The sequence below is a fragment of the Oncorhynchus tshawytscha genome, linkage group LG02, assembly GCF_018296145.1.
Source record: "Oncorhynchus tshawytscha isolate Ot180627B linkage group LG02, Otsh_v2.0, whole genome shotgun sequence".
NCBI lineage: Eukaryota > Metazoa > Chordata > Actinopteri > Salmoniformes > Salmonidae > Oncorhynchus > Oncorhynchus tshawytscha.
Window position 1 is genome coordinate 73,374,675 of NC_056430.1, and position 15,491 is coordinate 73,390,165.

The following is a 15,491-nucleotide window of genomic DNA, read 5'->3' on the forward strand; positions in this document are numbered from 1 at the left end:
CCCTGAGCATGTCATGTGACTAATCGTGCAAACTACCAAAAGCCTGCTGTCTAAATATCGTTCAGTCATAATTGTAGAACTCTGGGATGATCTTGTTGTATATTTCTCAACTGGCTAAGTCTCTATATAACTTTACCTTGAGCCAAAAAATACTTTCAAAAAAATTCCAATAACATAGATAAGAAACTCAAATTCATTGTTAATGTTATGATACTTATGAGTAAATTCTATATTCATAAATTACTTTTTAATGTCCCCAGATTTTAAGACTTTACATATGACTTTGTAGGTCTTTTGAATTCCCTTTAGTTACAAAAAAAAGCATTTGTACAATTGCAATCTCTCATCTTTGTTTGATTTATATTATTTATTTAGTTGTGTATGTGTACAGTGGTGTGTGTAATGTGAGATCTTGCCTGACTTTAATATGGAATTGTTCTTTTTTGTCAATATGTTTTAATATGCGTGCACAAAACATAGATAAACCAAAAAAGTATTGTTTTATTTCACAATCCTGGATTTGCCAGGGGAAATTGCCATTTTACTGGCATTCTGTTGCAACTGGAACTTTCTGATATTGAAGAACATTGTGCCATAGCATGACAGGAGAGCTACATGTATAAGACTGGACCCCTCTAGCTAAGCACCAGTGTTCGATACAGGCAGACACATCAGTGACACATAGACAGTAGATAGATACTGTAGATATAGAAATATATAAGATAGATATATTGAGACGTAGAAATATATAACGTAGATATAGTGATACATATTGTAGATTTTATAGATATAGATAGACCCACAGTAAATAGATATACATCTGCATTGCTTGTTGTTTGGGGTTTTAGGCTGGGTTTCTGTATAGCACTTTGTGACATCGGCTGATGTAAAAAGGGCTTGATAAATACATTTGATTTATTGATATACTGGTGCATAGATATATTGAGACCTAGACACTGAAGCCATGTTCGGTCTATGTGCCACGACTCTCCTCTACTTCCTGTCTTTTAGCCAATCAACTGCTGCTGCTCTAGGCTGTGAGGACCTCCTTAAGCCCATGGATCCACCACGAATAGACCAGCAGCTCTTGGGGAGATGGGCCCTCGTCGCAGGAAGCCTGAGCAACCCTTTATCACTGGAGGCTCTCGACCAGGCGATGGATGAGTACAGGCGACAGGTGGAGTGCCTGGGGCTGCCTCTGCCAGTGGTGATGGAGCCTGGGAATGCCCTCTGTGGATATTCTGTCTTTCGTCTAATCTGAGAGATAAAAGATCGATCAGTGTGATCAGAGAGAGTACCGATGATCAGAGAGTGGGGGCAGTGAGACAAATGTAGACACTTTTTCTGTCATCTGTTATGTTATTTGATCTGTTATGTAACAATTCTGCGTTTACTGTTTCTCGATGTACTGTATCATTTGTAATAAAATGAATGATTTATTATATCAAAATATATATATATATATATTTTTTAAGGCATAGTGCGCTTTTCATAGGGTAATATTTTACACTGACATTATGTAAAGCATCTGACGTCCATGGGGTGTTGGCTACAGATAAGTACCGGTAAAATTGTGAATGAAATTAGTTCATGCATTTTATTATGATTAACCACTACTACTAATACCAAAGGTCTCTGTTGTCTAGTTTACTACATTTAGCCTAGTTGATCTGCATATAATTATATATATTTTTATGATGGACATAATGTAGTTATGAATGCACATTAGGTTACACTAGACTTAAGTAATTTTAATAAATTCACACAAGATGTTATGTGGAAAACAAAGGTTGTAGAATATAAAAATGTTTATGTATCCTTTTGCTGTTGAACATTGGCCATCTGGAGCCAGGTTGTGCAGATCATAGGCTGACGTTATGAGCTCCACGCCTGTATTTATTATCGGTATGCACAAGAAAAATGATGGTGGCAGAAGTTCAAGTTTGATAAATTCTCTGAATTGTATTACACGTTCTTCCCTTCACGTGTCTAGTATTAGACTGTTGTACTTGTCTTTCTGGCACTAACGCTCCCATTTGTCCTTTCTTACTAGCACTGATTTTTGCTGATATCTGGTTTATTGAAGAAATACCCGCAATGACTGTAAAATGTGATGGCTGTATCTACCTTAGTTGACTATACTGACTGTAAGTAACTCTTGATAAGAGCATCTGCTAGGTAACGGACCACCATGTTCAATGTAAATAAGAAACGCCGAAATGACAAACAACAAGAGAAAGGTATAATGTCATCATACTTGCCTTTTATCTACATAACATTTTCAAATGAGGTGAATGAGACATATTAATCGTTGGTGGCAATTGTGAATAAATATAATTGTATATTTGTTTAAGTACAGTTTAGATTTTATTTTCGCCCAGATAATACACAACTGTAGCAATACAGACCAAAACAAACACTTAGAAATGAAGAAAAAACGCTTGAAAATATAAAGTGCATTTCAAACAATTCATCAAAACCATGATTAGGATGTGCATTTTCTGCCATCGTTAACATATAAAACAGATCTCTATATACCACGGAATTCCTCCATGCAAAGTTTTGAGTAAAATATGCCTGCAAAAACCTCACATACAAATAATGAGAGAGTTTATTATTTAAAATGTGCATGTATTTTCTCTTCACAGACCAGTTTTGACTAATTTATCTACTCCTGATGTTTCAATGATTATAATACAATAAACACCACCTTAGTGATCAGGTTGATAACATTGGAAATATGACAAAATGTTATCTGGTTCCTTTATATTTGAAGGTAGAACTAACAGTCACAGAATAACGCTAAAGAGCCACCCATCTCTGAACAGTTAGAGAATAACAACAAGTGGAATGATTCATATAACAATAAGAATATATTGTAAACTACTGCAAACATTCCAGTTATCTACCAAAACAAGAGACAACTGTATATTCAGTAGGGGCCAAATTTAGACTTGAGATAAGTAGTTAACATGGATTTAAGTCAATAAAACCTCGATTTAAGTCCACATTTCTTGACTTAAGTCCAAGTTAAGTGTTCTTATCTCAAGTCTGAATAAGCCACGGCCCTAGGCCTCTTCATTACAACAGCATCCCTAAAATATATCTTGCTATATTAAGTACCTTGACCTGTCATTACAACAATATGTAGCTCTCAGATATGATGATAATAAACTCCATAATAGTATAAATGAGATATTTATTTTGAATAAACAATGTTAAATTACATGGCATAATGATTATGATATGGAACAATGTTTTATATATATACAATACCAGTGAAAAGTTTGGACACACCTACTCATTCCAGGAATTTTCTTTATTTTTACTATTTTCTACACTGTAGAATAATAGTGGAGACATAAAAACTATGAAATAACACATATGAAATCATGTAGTAACCAAAAATGATTAAACAAATCAAAATATATTTTATATTTGAGATTCTTCAAAGTAGCCACCCTTGCCTTGATTCTCTCAACCAGCTTCACCTGGAATGCTTTTACAAGTCTTGAAGGAGTTCGCACATATGCTGAGCACTTGTTGGATGCTTTTCCTTTACTCTGCGGTCCAACTAATTTCAAACCATCTTAATTGGATTGAGGTAGGGTGATTGTGGAGGCCAGGTCATCTGATGCTGCACTCCATCACCTTCTTGGTCAAATAGCCCTTATACAGCCTGTAGGTGTGTTGGGTCATTGTCCTGTTGAAAAACAAATGATAATTCCACTAAGTGCAAACCAGATTGGATGGTGTATCGCTGCAAAATGCTGTGGTAGCCATGCTGGTTACGTGTGCCTTGAATTCTAAAGAAATCATTGACAGTGTCACCAGCAAAGCACCCCCACACCATCACACCTCCTCCTCCATGCTTCACGGTGGGAACCACACATGCGGCGATCCTCCATTCACCTACTCTGCATCTCACAAAGACACGGCGGTTGGAACCAAAAAATCCCAAATTTGGACTCATCACACCAATGGACATATTTCCACCGGTCTAATGTCCACTGCTTGTGTTCCCTGGCCCAAGCAAGTCTCTTCTTCTTATTGGTAGGGTAGTGGTTTCTTTGCAGGAATTCGACCATGAAGGCCTGATTCACAGAGTCTCCTCTGAACAGTTGATGTTGAGATGCAATTTCTGAGGTGCAGTTAACTCTAATGAACTTATTCTCTGCAGCAGAGGTAACTCTGGGTCTTCCTTTCCTATGGCAGTCCTCATGAGAGCCAGTTTTATCATAGCGCTTGATGGTTTTTGCGACTGCACTTGAAGAAACTGTCAAAGTTCTTGACATTTTTAGGATTGACATGTCTTAAAGTAATGTTGGACTGTCATTTCTCTTTGCTTATTTGATCTGTTCTTGCCATAATATGTAAGTGGTCTTTTACCAAATAGGGCTATCTTCTGTATACCACCCCTACCTTGTCACAACACAACTGATTGGCTCAAATGCATTAAGAAGGAAAGAAATTCCACAAATTAACTTTAAACAAGGCATACTTGTTAATTCATATGCATTCCAGGTGACTACCTCATAATGCTGGTTGAGAGAACACCAAGAGAGTACAAAGCTGTCATCAAGGCAAAGGGTGGTTACTTTATGTGTTATTTCATCGTTTTGATGTCTTCACTATTATTCTACAATGTAGTAAATAGTAAAAATAAAGAAAAACCCTGGAACGTGTAGGTGTGTCCAAACATTTGACTGGTACTGTGTATATACACACACCATAAGGGGGCAGTATGGTCCAAGGTATAGGCTGCAGTCAGAAAGTCGTCTGAAAAGTAGCCAAGTAATGTAGTACATAAAAGCTTGCATATTCTACCAGACTAATTCCAACATCTGATATTCTCCACCCACTAACAAGCATTTGCCAATCATTCGCATAAAGATTATGGGTGTTACATGTTTGATAGAGAAGATACATGAGAGAGAGAGAGAGAGAGAGAGAGAGAGAGAGAGAGAGAGAGAGAGAGAGAGAGAGAGAGAGAGCGAGATCATCATAATTTCACCATTGAAATAATGCACAGTGTATTATCTTAACACACATACAGTTGTAGTGCTCAACTTACAGTGAATCCTACTGTGGTGAGTGAAACATAGTCATATTATTATTTCACAACACAGACTAGCCTGGTCCCAGATCCGTTTGTGATTTTGCCTAGTCCATTGCCATTGTTTGACATGACAATTCCATACAGAGATGGCAAGAAACAGACTGGCACCCAGGCTAAAAACAGACAGTTAAACTCTCAGATACCTGACACCAGAATTAGGAAGGAATCCAATATGAAAATAAGGTTAATAGAAAAACAGATGGATAAACGATAACAGCAACAGCAAGTGAACATTTGACATCAAAGAATGAAAAACCTTATCCATCCATAAAGCCCTTAATATGCATTTTACATCTATTAAATATGCTACATCCATTTACACCTGCTTTTTCTTCTTCACCTTTTTGGTTCAAAACAAAACATGATGAGTGACAATTAGAACGTACGAATAGTAGAGCCATAGTCTTTACAGATATTTACAGTAATCTCCTTACCGTAGCTGTGCAGTCAGGATCAAGTAACAGATCATTTTATTCACAACAAAATACAATTATTCTAATTTATCAATGTTATTCAAGTTTGGATTCTGTTCGTTTCTATATAGTTTCTGGTTTACTGAACCCATCCCTGAAAACACACACACATTGGGGTACGCACACACGCACACAGCCCAAATCATCCACCACAGGGGTATGGGATTTAAATCCATGAATATCAACTCCGCTTACACCAGTGTGTGTGTGTGTGTGTGTGTGTGGGCTGCAGTAGTAGTCCTGTTCTGTAGAGATAAGCGCTCTGAGCTTCAGAACTGTCAGAGGAGCTTTACTCTTCTTTACCAAGGCACCAAATGCACCCTATTCCCTATATAGTGCACTACCACAGGGGCTCTGATCAAAAGTAGTCCACTTTATAGGGAATAGGATGCCATTTTCAGACGCATTCCATGGCACACAAGTGTGCCATAGCCTTCAAGATTCACCCAGAACTAACTCAAGGTTGTTTCACTTCATCCTTCACTTACAGACATTCACTGACAGCATGCTATGCTAATCTGGCTATGCTAATCAACTGAGGACTTCAGTGAGTGTAGTGTTGGACCATAATTCTTTGTCATGGGCGGCCTTACAGTAGTAACAGAAAACTACAGTAGTCATTGGTCCTGTGTGGCCCAGTCGAGTGTCTTTCTAAAGATAAAATCTAATGGCCGCGTCATTGTCTTTTACAGTAGTAATTTAGTCATTTACTTTCCGAAGACAAATCTACAGGCCGATTGATTTTGTGTTTTGTTGTTGTTGCTGTCAATGTTGTAATGACTTGATTGTGCCTCAGCATACCCTCTGCTTGTGATTACGTTTATTTGAGTGAATTACAGAAACAGAAGTGATTGGTCGTTTAGTCGAGATAGAAAAACCGAGTATTTAACTGGATTTGGTGTTTCACAGTATTCAGCATGTTTTGATCAGTAAAGCACTTTTCACTCCTTTTATTCTAGAAACACACAAAATGTACCACATGACATGCATTCATTTCACATACATACATACAGATCTGTTATAGATATCTAATAGTTCATAAAGTGGAGCGTTGTCTTAATATATACTAACTGTATAATAGAAAATGGCCGTAACAGCACCTTTACAATAGTTCTGCTCACTCATGGTTACAGATAAGTCAATACCATGTTGATATTCTTTTCTAGAACTGGAATGTCGTCTTAAGTGCTTGACATTGTGGAATTGTTCTAGAAATCTGAAAAGGCATCTAATTTCTCAATGCCCCCCTCTCTAAACTCCTTTCAGATAGAAGGGTTACAATTTGGGGGGGTGGCTACCTGTGTTCGCCTTATCAGACTGAGGAACAGAGTTAGCTGGACTTTGGGCCACTGTGGTGCCACCGCCAACCATCCGGACTCCGAGTCCGGACGAAGCCTCAGACTTTCCTGCCGAGGCACCTTGCTTCTCCTCACCCGGCTTGGGCATGTCTTTCAGCTCCTTCCCTTGGGCCCCTCATGGGACTGGGACACCATTGACCCCTTTATAGGCCCCAGGACCAATTTAGCGGCACTGGTCAGCTGGGTGACAAAGCTGGTCTTGTCGCCGGGGAAACAGGCCTGGACCTGCCTGGACAGAAGGAGGGTGCGCAGAGCGAGGGGGTGATGCCTGTGGGGGAGGGGGAGGGGGATGGAGAGTGTTCTTCCACTACCTCCAGCCGACATTTATCCTCCCAGTCCAGGGTCCTCGGTAGCAGTTGACAGGCCCCAGGCCCTGCCTCACCTTGCCCAGGGAGAGGGGTTGTCCGTGGGGTGGGACAGCTGGAGCCAGGGCCCTGGCTGGAGGTTTGGGGCTTTTGGGGCTTCTCAACCCCAGTTCTGAAGTTCTTGGAGAGCCATTGTTCTCGGCTCCATTCTTTCTCAGGCTCTCTCCTACTATTCCTGATGGTTTACTACTAGCCTTGAACATACCTGTAGACCCTGACGTTATTGATGATCCACCCATACCCATGCCTCTGTCTGGACTAGTGCCTCTCCCTAGAGGGCCCCCACAGGGCATGCTGGGCCTGGGAGGAGGACACACCTTGTTGTCTCCATTTAGCTTTGGTTCCGTTCTGTCCTCCCCGTAATTCTCCTGGGAGTCTTGGCTGAGAGGGCTTGTACTCACGGCCGTTCGGAGGCTCTGTTGCTTGATAGACATGTTTGTCTGACGCTGGCTCTTCTCTGCTCCTTCTGGATGGCCCCTAAAGATACCTGGTGACCCAGTGGGAGTAATGGGACTTGTAGTTTTGGGACTTGTAGTTTTGATGGAATCCAGATTTGACGATTGGCTGGATTGGGCTCTGTAGGTGGGGCTACTCTGAGGGCTAAAGGTATGCTCACTGGTTGAGGGTTTTCTAGCTATTGATTGGTGATTATCTGTTGTGGCTCCTCCTCCTCGGTTAGGTGACCTCTCTGGGACGGTTGTTGTCCTGTTGCTATAAGCCATAATGATCTCTCCCACCTCTCCCTCGATCTTTCTCTCTCTCTCTTCCTCTCTCTCTCTCTTTCCCTCTCCCTACCAGCCAGCAGTGTATCCCTACTCAGCGGCGACTCTTGCCTCCCTAACTTCCTCATCGGTTGAGCACCCCCGTCTCTGGTGTCGTGGTAGTTGCCCCTGTAGATGAACCCTGGGAGCCTGGGGGCGGAGGCAGCAGTGGGGGTTCAGAGGTGAGTAGATTCTCCCTTCCGTCTCCAACAAACTCTGGAGCCCCAGCTCGCAACAGTGGAACTGGTCCTTGCGGTACAAGTCAGAGTGCTGGACCTAGGATAGGATAGGATAAACTTTTATTTAGGGGGAAATTGTCTTAGACACATAGTGATGCTGTATACAGTAGGTCTACTAAAAAAGACTCAAGTTCTTTTAATTCCCAATGTGTTGTTTTAACTGTATTTAAATGTCTTCCCCGTGTATACTTAAACTAATAAACGAGATGAAAATACTAAATCAACACTATACTGTACATTACAAACTGGACACATTCATAATACACCCATAGCACACGTTACCCATGTGTCACACCTCTAATACACATCTCAGACCGCCACATTCACAATACCTCCAGGCTGTGTTTCCTCAGAGGCCCTCCCACCCCACCACTCGACGACTGGGAATGAGACAGCGGCGAGGTGAGCTTCTCTGCCGACTGGACCCTCTGGGGAACGGGGCGGCTCGGCGGACTTGGGCCTGGGGGCGGACCACGGGTGGTGATGAGTGGAGCTTTGCCCCGGCAGGGAAGGTCTGGGTGGTGTTGGAGCTACCGATGGTGTGGCCCGGGAGTGGGGGAGGGAGGACTGGGTGGGGGATGGTGTGTGGGCTGGGGGAGAGGGGATGTTGCCGGCGGACTTGCAGCGGGCCGGCGGTACTGGCGGTGGAGCTTGGGAGAGGCCGTGCAGGGAGCTGGGCGCATGTGCTGGGAGGCGGCAGGGGGAGTTAGGGGTGCTGGAGGCAGGAGAGCTGCTCTGAGAGGACACACCTGGGGGGAGAGGAAGAAAGACAAGAGAGGTTACAGTGAAGATAGAGAGAAAAGAGAGAGGGGTAGAGAAAAAGAGAGACAAGAAGAGAGAAGAGAGACAGAAAAGAGAAAGGTGAGAGAGGAAGAGGAAAAACAGATTCTTCAGCTACAGATTAATAATCAGTTCAGCCACAACTGGGATTACAATGTTTGATTCAGCTTGCCTGGTGCAATGGAACCAAAACTGGTTCCCAAACCTGACCATCTGACACTCATCTGACAATCTCAAACCCTCTATTTACTTCAAAGAAAACAAATACAATTTGGAACCCTGAGGAGTATACTACAAAGCGGGATCAATGAGTTAGCCAGCTAACTTCCATAAACAACCAGAAATAACTATTAACTTTCTAGTTCCTTAAACTTAGATATGTGTTTGAGTCAATTAGACCACGTACATTTCAAGTTTATCTTTAAAAAAATGTATTTTAGAATAGTTAGGCAAGTTAGCTGGCTAACTCATTGATGCTGCTTTGTAGTGTACCCCTCAGGTCTGTTACTCACCCAGGTAGGAGGACTCAGGTGTGGACCTGTATCCCTGCTGTGTAGGGGAGCGGGCTGACAGGTTGTGGGAGGAGAACCTGGTAGACTATCACTGGACGACAGAGAGCGGTTCAGAGAAGACAGGCTGCGGCTGGTGTGGAGCAGGTTAGACTGTTTAGTGATCTTCCTGAACAGGGAGCTATGCTTCTTACTGTAGGGAGGAGAGAGGGAGGAGGGGACAGAGGGATAGGGGATGGAGTAGCAGAGGGTAGTAGAGAATCGTTTTCATTTAAAAAAGTTTTGCAATGTATAACATGGAGAGATACTGAAACGTATTAGCAGAATGCTGAATAAATACATGTAACTGTTCTTCTCCATGTGACAGCATACATGATAACAGCTACTGTAAATGAGTACCTCTCTTGTCCCTCTTTGCCGATGGGCCTCTTATTGCGTCGGGCCATCTTGCACTTGTAGTTGGACTTGCGTGCCGGACCCACCTTGATGGAGGTGTTCTCAAAAGGTGTGGTGGTCACTGTCACCTTGTTGCCACTCTGCAGGGGCACACAGAATGATGATGAGCCATGTCTATGTGACTGACTGGGGTTTGATCACAGGTTTTCTGCATGCCACAAGTCTAGGTTAGCCTGCTGAGCTAAAGCCTGGGCACAAGCTCAGGGAGCCAATGCTTGTATGCAGGCAAGTTACGCATCACATGAGCATGGTCATAGAACGACCTCCCTTCACATCTACATTGACGAATAACACCCTTACTCATAGCTTAAGAGACCAACAATGAGCATGGATGTTACGCAAAACGAATATCAACAAAGTCTATTGTAGAACTCAGTCTCTTCTTCCATCATACCTTTAGAATGAGTTCCACCACTTCCGTGTGGACCAATCCGTGGACAGACTCCCCATTCACATGGGTGATGAGGTCACCAGCACACAGTCCTGCTTCCTGTCTGGGGCCTCCATCCTCCACGTGCTGCCATAGGACGAGGATACATTGTCAATCAATAAATAGGAGGGTGTATACCTTTCAAGTTATTTAATTAATGAATCCACCCCTCCCCCTTCTCCTCCCCCTCTCCTCACCCAGATGATGTGATGGACACTGTAAACATCCGTATCTCCCATGTAGACCCGTATCGCCCTGAGGGTAAATCCGTACTTCTTCCCTGAGCGGTGGATGGTGATGGGAGAGCGCAGTACGCTGACGGCGGGGGCCGGACAGTAGTCACGGCTGGGTGACGAGTCCCGGGAGGAGGGGTTGGAGGACAGGGAGCGGGGGACATGGGGCTGGCCAAGGGGAGCTGTGACTGTGGACGTACTGGTCTACTGTGGTGGGGGGGAGAATGTTAGGGAGAGGAGTAATGTGAAAGGGGAAAGATGAAGGAATAACAAATTGGGAGAGAATGGAATAGTGATTGTGGGTAAGAAAAAGAGTAAGAAAGGTTTTAAGCATAGGGATACACATATTACAGTGTACTATTTCATCATGTGGTTTGAAGCATGCTGTGTAAATCACCATAGTGATTAATTGACTGCCTGATTAAATGTATTTGATTATTAAAATACATATAAAGCTACTCAAGCCAGGGACAACACATAACAATTCAGCATAGTTACCTGCAGGTATGATGACAGACAGGGCTGTGGCCGAGGCTGACTTGATAACCTTGTTGCCAGGCCGTGAGTTCCTCTTCTCCCCTGTGTCTCCAGACATCTGCTGGTGTCTCGCCCTGCGGAGGACCAGGTCATTCGTGGCCCGGGGGCCCAGGGGGTCATACACAGGTCCTGCCCCCAGCTCCCTATTGGCTGATGTAGGTCCAGGAGTAGTGGATGGAGTGGGCGTGGCTCCCAGAGTCTCGCCTGGGCTTGGTGGTTTCTCTGTTGGCGGAAAAAATATTACTCTCCAGTCTCAAGTATATTGTTGGAGCTTAGCTAATGTCCTCTCTTGGCTTACTTACAATCTATACACATCATCACTTTCTACTGACTTTTCAATTGTCACCTCACCTGATAAAATCACCAGTTTGTCCGGTGACAATACAAGTGAAACAAACCTCTACTACCCCGTAATCTCTCTCTCACCTCCTACATGTTCCTCCTTTGGGTCAGGGGTGGTGCTGGGGGTGGAGGGGGTGTGGAGGGAACGGAGGCCACCTCCAGTGAAGTCCCCCTGGCCTTGACAGGGGGCTGGCGTGTCAGGGGTCTGGGTTGTCCTCCTGCTGTGAGGCGAGCGATGGGTGTCCATGAGGGCGGAGAAACGAGGCGCCGGGCCCCGAGTGGAGGGCTGGAATCACCGTCCATGTAGAGGGATTCAGAACCGGACAGACGCTTCCTTTGAGGGGCCAGGAGAAGAGAAGAGGCTATTATTCCCAATGCCAAGGGACTTTTATTTTGAAAACGTATTTAAACTGATGTTGAATCAATGTGTTGTGAATGTTGGTATAAAGGTGTCATGACTTGTATACATTTCATGAATGCCTATGTATACCCCGTTAAATTTAGTGTTAACATCTCTCTGTTTGGATGATTTAATGGCTGCTACCACCGCCTTAGGTTCTGACACTTCCCCAATACAGGAGCTCAGCATGAGAGTTCACACTATCACACTAACTAGAGTCAATTATAGACAGTGGATCTCAATTCTATAAACCAACCTGTTTATGAAACTCAGACATGAAATCCCCCCCATCTATCTCTCTCTCTCAACCCACTAAACTCACATCTCAGGTGAACCGGTTCTCCAGCTCTTGTCCCTGATAGGGAAGCTTCCCAGACTCTCTCTTCCCCTGTTGTCCTCCCGGGAGCCCTTGTGTTCCCGTCGAGTCACTGAGGGGGCCTTCTGCTCCAACTGGGACAGGTGCTCCATGCTGCTGTACACCTGCAGAGGGGCCATGGAGAGAGAGTCCAAATCTGAGCCACACTGCTGATTCTACTCTGAAACACTTTATGAATACATGGCCTGAACATAAGGAAAGGAAGCAAGTTGGTTAAAACACTCATCATCACTACCCTTAGCCTTAAGCCAAACATAGAACATGATAGTCAGTTACATACTGTAGATAGAAAGATTACGGAGCTAATTAACTTACAACAACTGCATTTAAATAAGGATAGGCTAGAGCCAACTACTTTACATGTAATACAAAGTATGTGGGTGCTTCAGCTAATACGTACAACACGCACACACACACACACACACTCGCACACACACACACGGCAAGGTCTCGTAAATGAGCTGTGAGTATGCTGGTGCGTGTGGGAGACCAGCTTAACAACAAGAACAGTGCTTTAAAACAAGGCTAAAGAGTATTCAGCACCATGGTAACTGAAGCAGTGGCCATAACATGAGCTGTACTGTGATATGAACATTGGCTTCTAAATCTAAACTACTGTAATAAATCAAATCACATTTTACTACAGTTGTAGACTAACAGGGAAATGCTTACTTACGGGTCTTTTTCCAACAATGCAGTTCAAGGTAAAGATACAAAATAATATAACAAATGTAAATAGTGACATGAGTAATAAATACACAGTGAATAACGAATAACAATAATGAGTCAAAATAACATGTCTATATACAGGGAGTAGCAGCAGCGAGTCGATGTGCAGGAATACAAGGTAACTGAGGTAGATATGTACATATAGGGAGGGTAAAGTAACTAGGCAACAGGATAGATAATAGACTGTAGCAGCAGCTTGTGTGTGTGTGTGTGTGTAAACGTGTGTGTGTGGCGTCAGTATGCATGTGTGTGCATCTTATGAGTGTGTGGGTGTATGTAGTAGTGTGTGTGTATGTGTGTGGTGGGGTGTCAGTTTAAGTCAGTGGAGGCTCTGCAGAGGAGGGGGCATCCTCCTCAGTGAATTTCTGAAAAATTAAAATAGTGAAACATTTAAAAAGTTATCCCTTTTAGATAAAGTTATACTAAATATATATTTACGTCACCAAATAATTGATTAAAATACACTGTTCTGCAATAAAGTTCTACAGTAGCCTCAACAGCACTCTTAGGATAGCCCCATGATGTAGCCGGAGGACAGCTAGTTTCCGTCCTCCTCTGGGTACATTGACTTCAATACAAAACCTAGAAGGCTCATGGTTCTCACCCTTCCATAGACTTACACAGTAATTATGACAACTTACGGAGGATATCCTACAACCTATCAGAGTTCTTGCAGCATGAACTGACATGGTGTGCACCCAAATCAGAGGATCAGAGAACGAATCTAGTACTGAAAGCAGAAGCTACAGCTATCTAGCACTTTGGTGCATAAAATGTGGTGAGTAGTTGACTCAAAGAGAGAGAAAGACAATAGTTCAACAGCAAGATAGTTTAACCTACTCAAAAACCTGGCTCAAACAGAAAGGGATGCTATGTTAGCTTGCTGGCTATGGCTAGCCAACACTGGAAGGTAAGCTTTTTGTTATATGAATTTATTGCCACCAGGGCCCACTGGTGTAACTGCTAAATGCTTGCTGACTATACACTGTGCTGTATGATTGTAGCAGGTTTATATTAACACGTTAGTTCTAGTAGCTATGTTGACTATGATGTTAGCTAATATGGTGACAATGATGTAGGCTGTGTGGAGCAGTTATCGGTTATGATATTAAGGTTTGGCTTGAAAGGTTTTTCACCTGATCACAGACAGCTGATGTGTTATGCACTGTAGTCCACAAGCGAAGGGAAAAGCTGAGAGGAGGAGAGTGCGTAGTTGCTAGAAGAAATTAACGAGTAAAGTGATCATGCTGTTTGTATGTGGCTGCTATGAAAGTGAACTGTGTTAGCGTGTGATCAGGGGTGTATTAATTCTGCCGATTCTGTTGAAAACCCTTTTTTCAACAGAACGAAACGGGAATAAACATACCTTTATTTGCCCAATAGAAACTCTCGTTTGCAACTGTTGGACAAACGATTACACTCTAAATAAGCTAGATGCAGGCTAGAGTGAGCAAGGCGGTATTGAATGTGTCACTGTCTGTCAACTTGACTACTCACATTTTTCTCTCGACCTGTGCACCTACGTTGTAAACTTTCATTCATAGGCTAGGTTGTAGCAACCTCATGATAGGTATAGAGAAAATGTATCATGTAGTAGCCTAAACCTATCGATGTTACATTGAGCTGGTTGAATGGAATATGAAGGACAGTCATCAATATGCTGTAAAAGAAATAAGGCCATGCCTCATCTTAAATGGCACCGACCACCACTGGTGTAAATATCTGTGAGTCTGTGTGTAGAGTCCAGTGTGTGTGCATAGAGTCAGTGCAAGAGATGGTCAATGCAGGTAGTCCGGGTAGCCATTTAGCAGGTTTGTTTAGCAGTCTTATGGCTTGGGGGTAGAAGCTGTTCAGGGTCCTGTTGGTTCCTGACTTGGTGCCTCGGTACCGCTTGTGTGGTGGCAGAGAACAGTCTATGACTTGGGTGGCTGGAGTCTGACAATTTATTGGGCCTTCCTCTGACACCGCCTATTATATAGATCCTGGATGGCAGGGAGCTCGGCCCCAGTACTCACCACCCTCTGTAGCACCTTGTGGTCGGGTGCCTTGCAGTTGCCGTACCAAGTGGTGATGCAGCCACCTGCATCACCACTTGTGCTCTCTGTGTGTGTGTGTCTGTGTGTGTGTACATGGGTCCGTGTGTATGCTTTGAGACCAGCAGGCAGTGTTCTAGACTCTAATCAGGTCTCTCCACCAATGTACTGCTACTGTAATAGAGCCCTTAGCCCTCTCCATTTATACAAGAGACCCTTCACACCCACACCCACACACACACACACACACACACACACAGCCCTACTCATTCCCACAAGAGACCCTTCATTAGTCCCCACCCATACAGGAGAACAGAGAGGAGGAGGAAGGGACAGGTGAAGGACAAAAGG

General features: G+C 43.4%; 1 pseudogene; it reads right to left on the bottom strand.

Moving 5' to 3' along the window:
* Positions 1-8,127: 8,127 nt before the first annotated feature.
* The window catches only part of LOC121840686, a 91,992-nt pseudogene continuing 84,628 nt past the window's right edge, over positions 8,128-15,491 (bottom strand).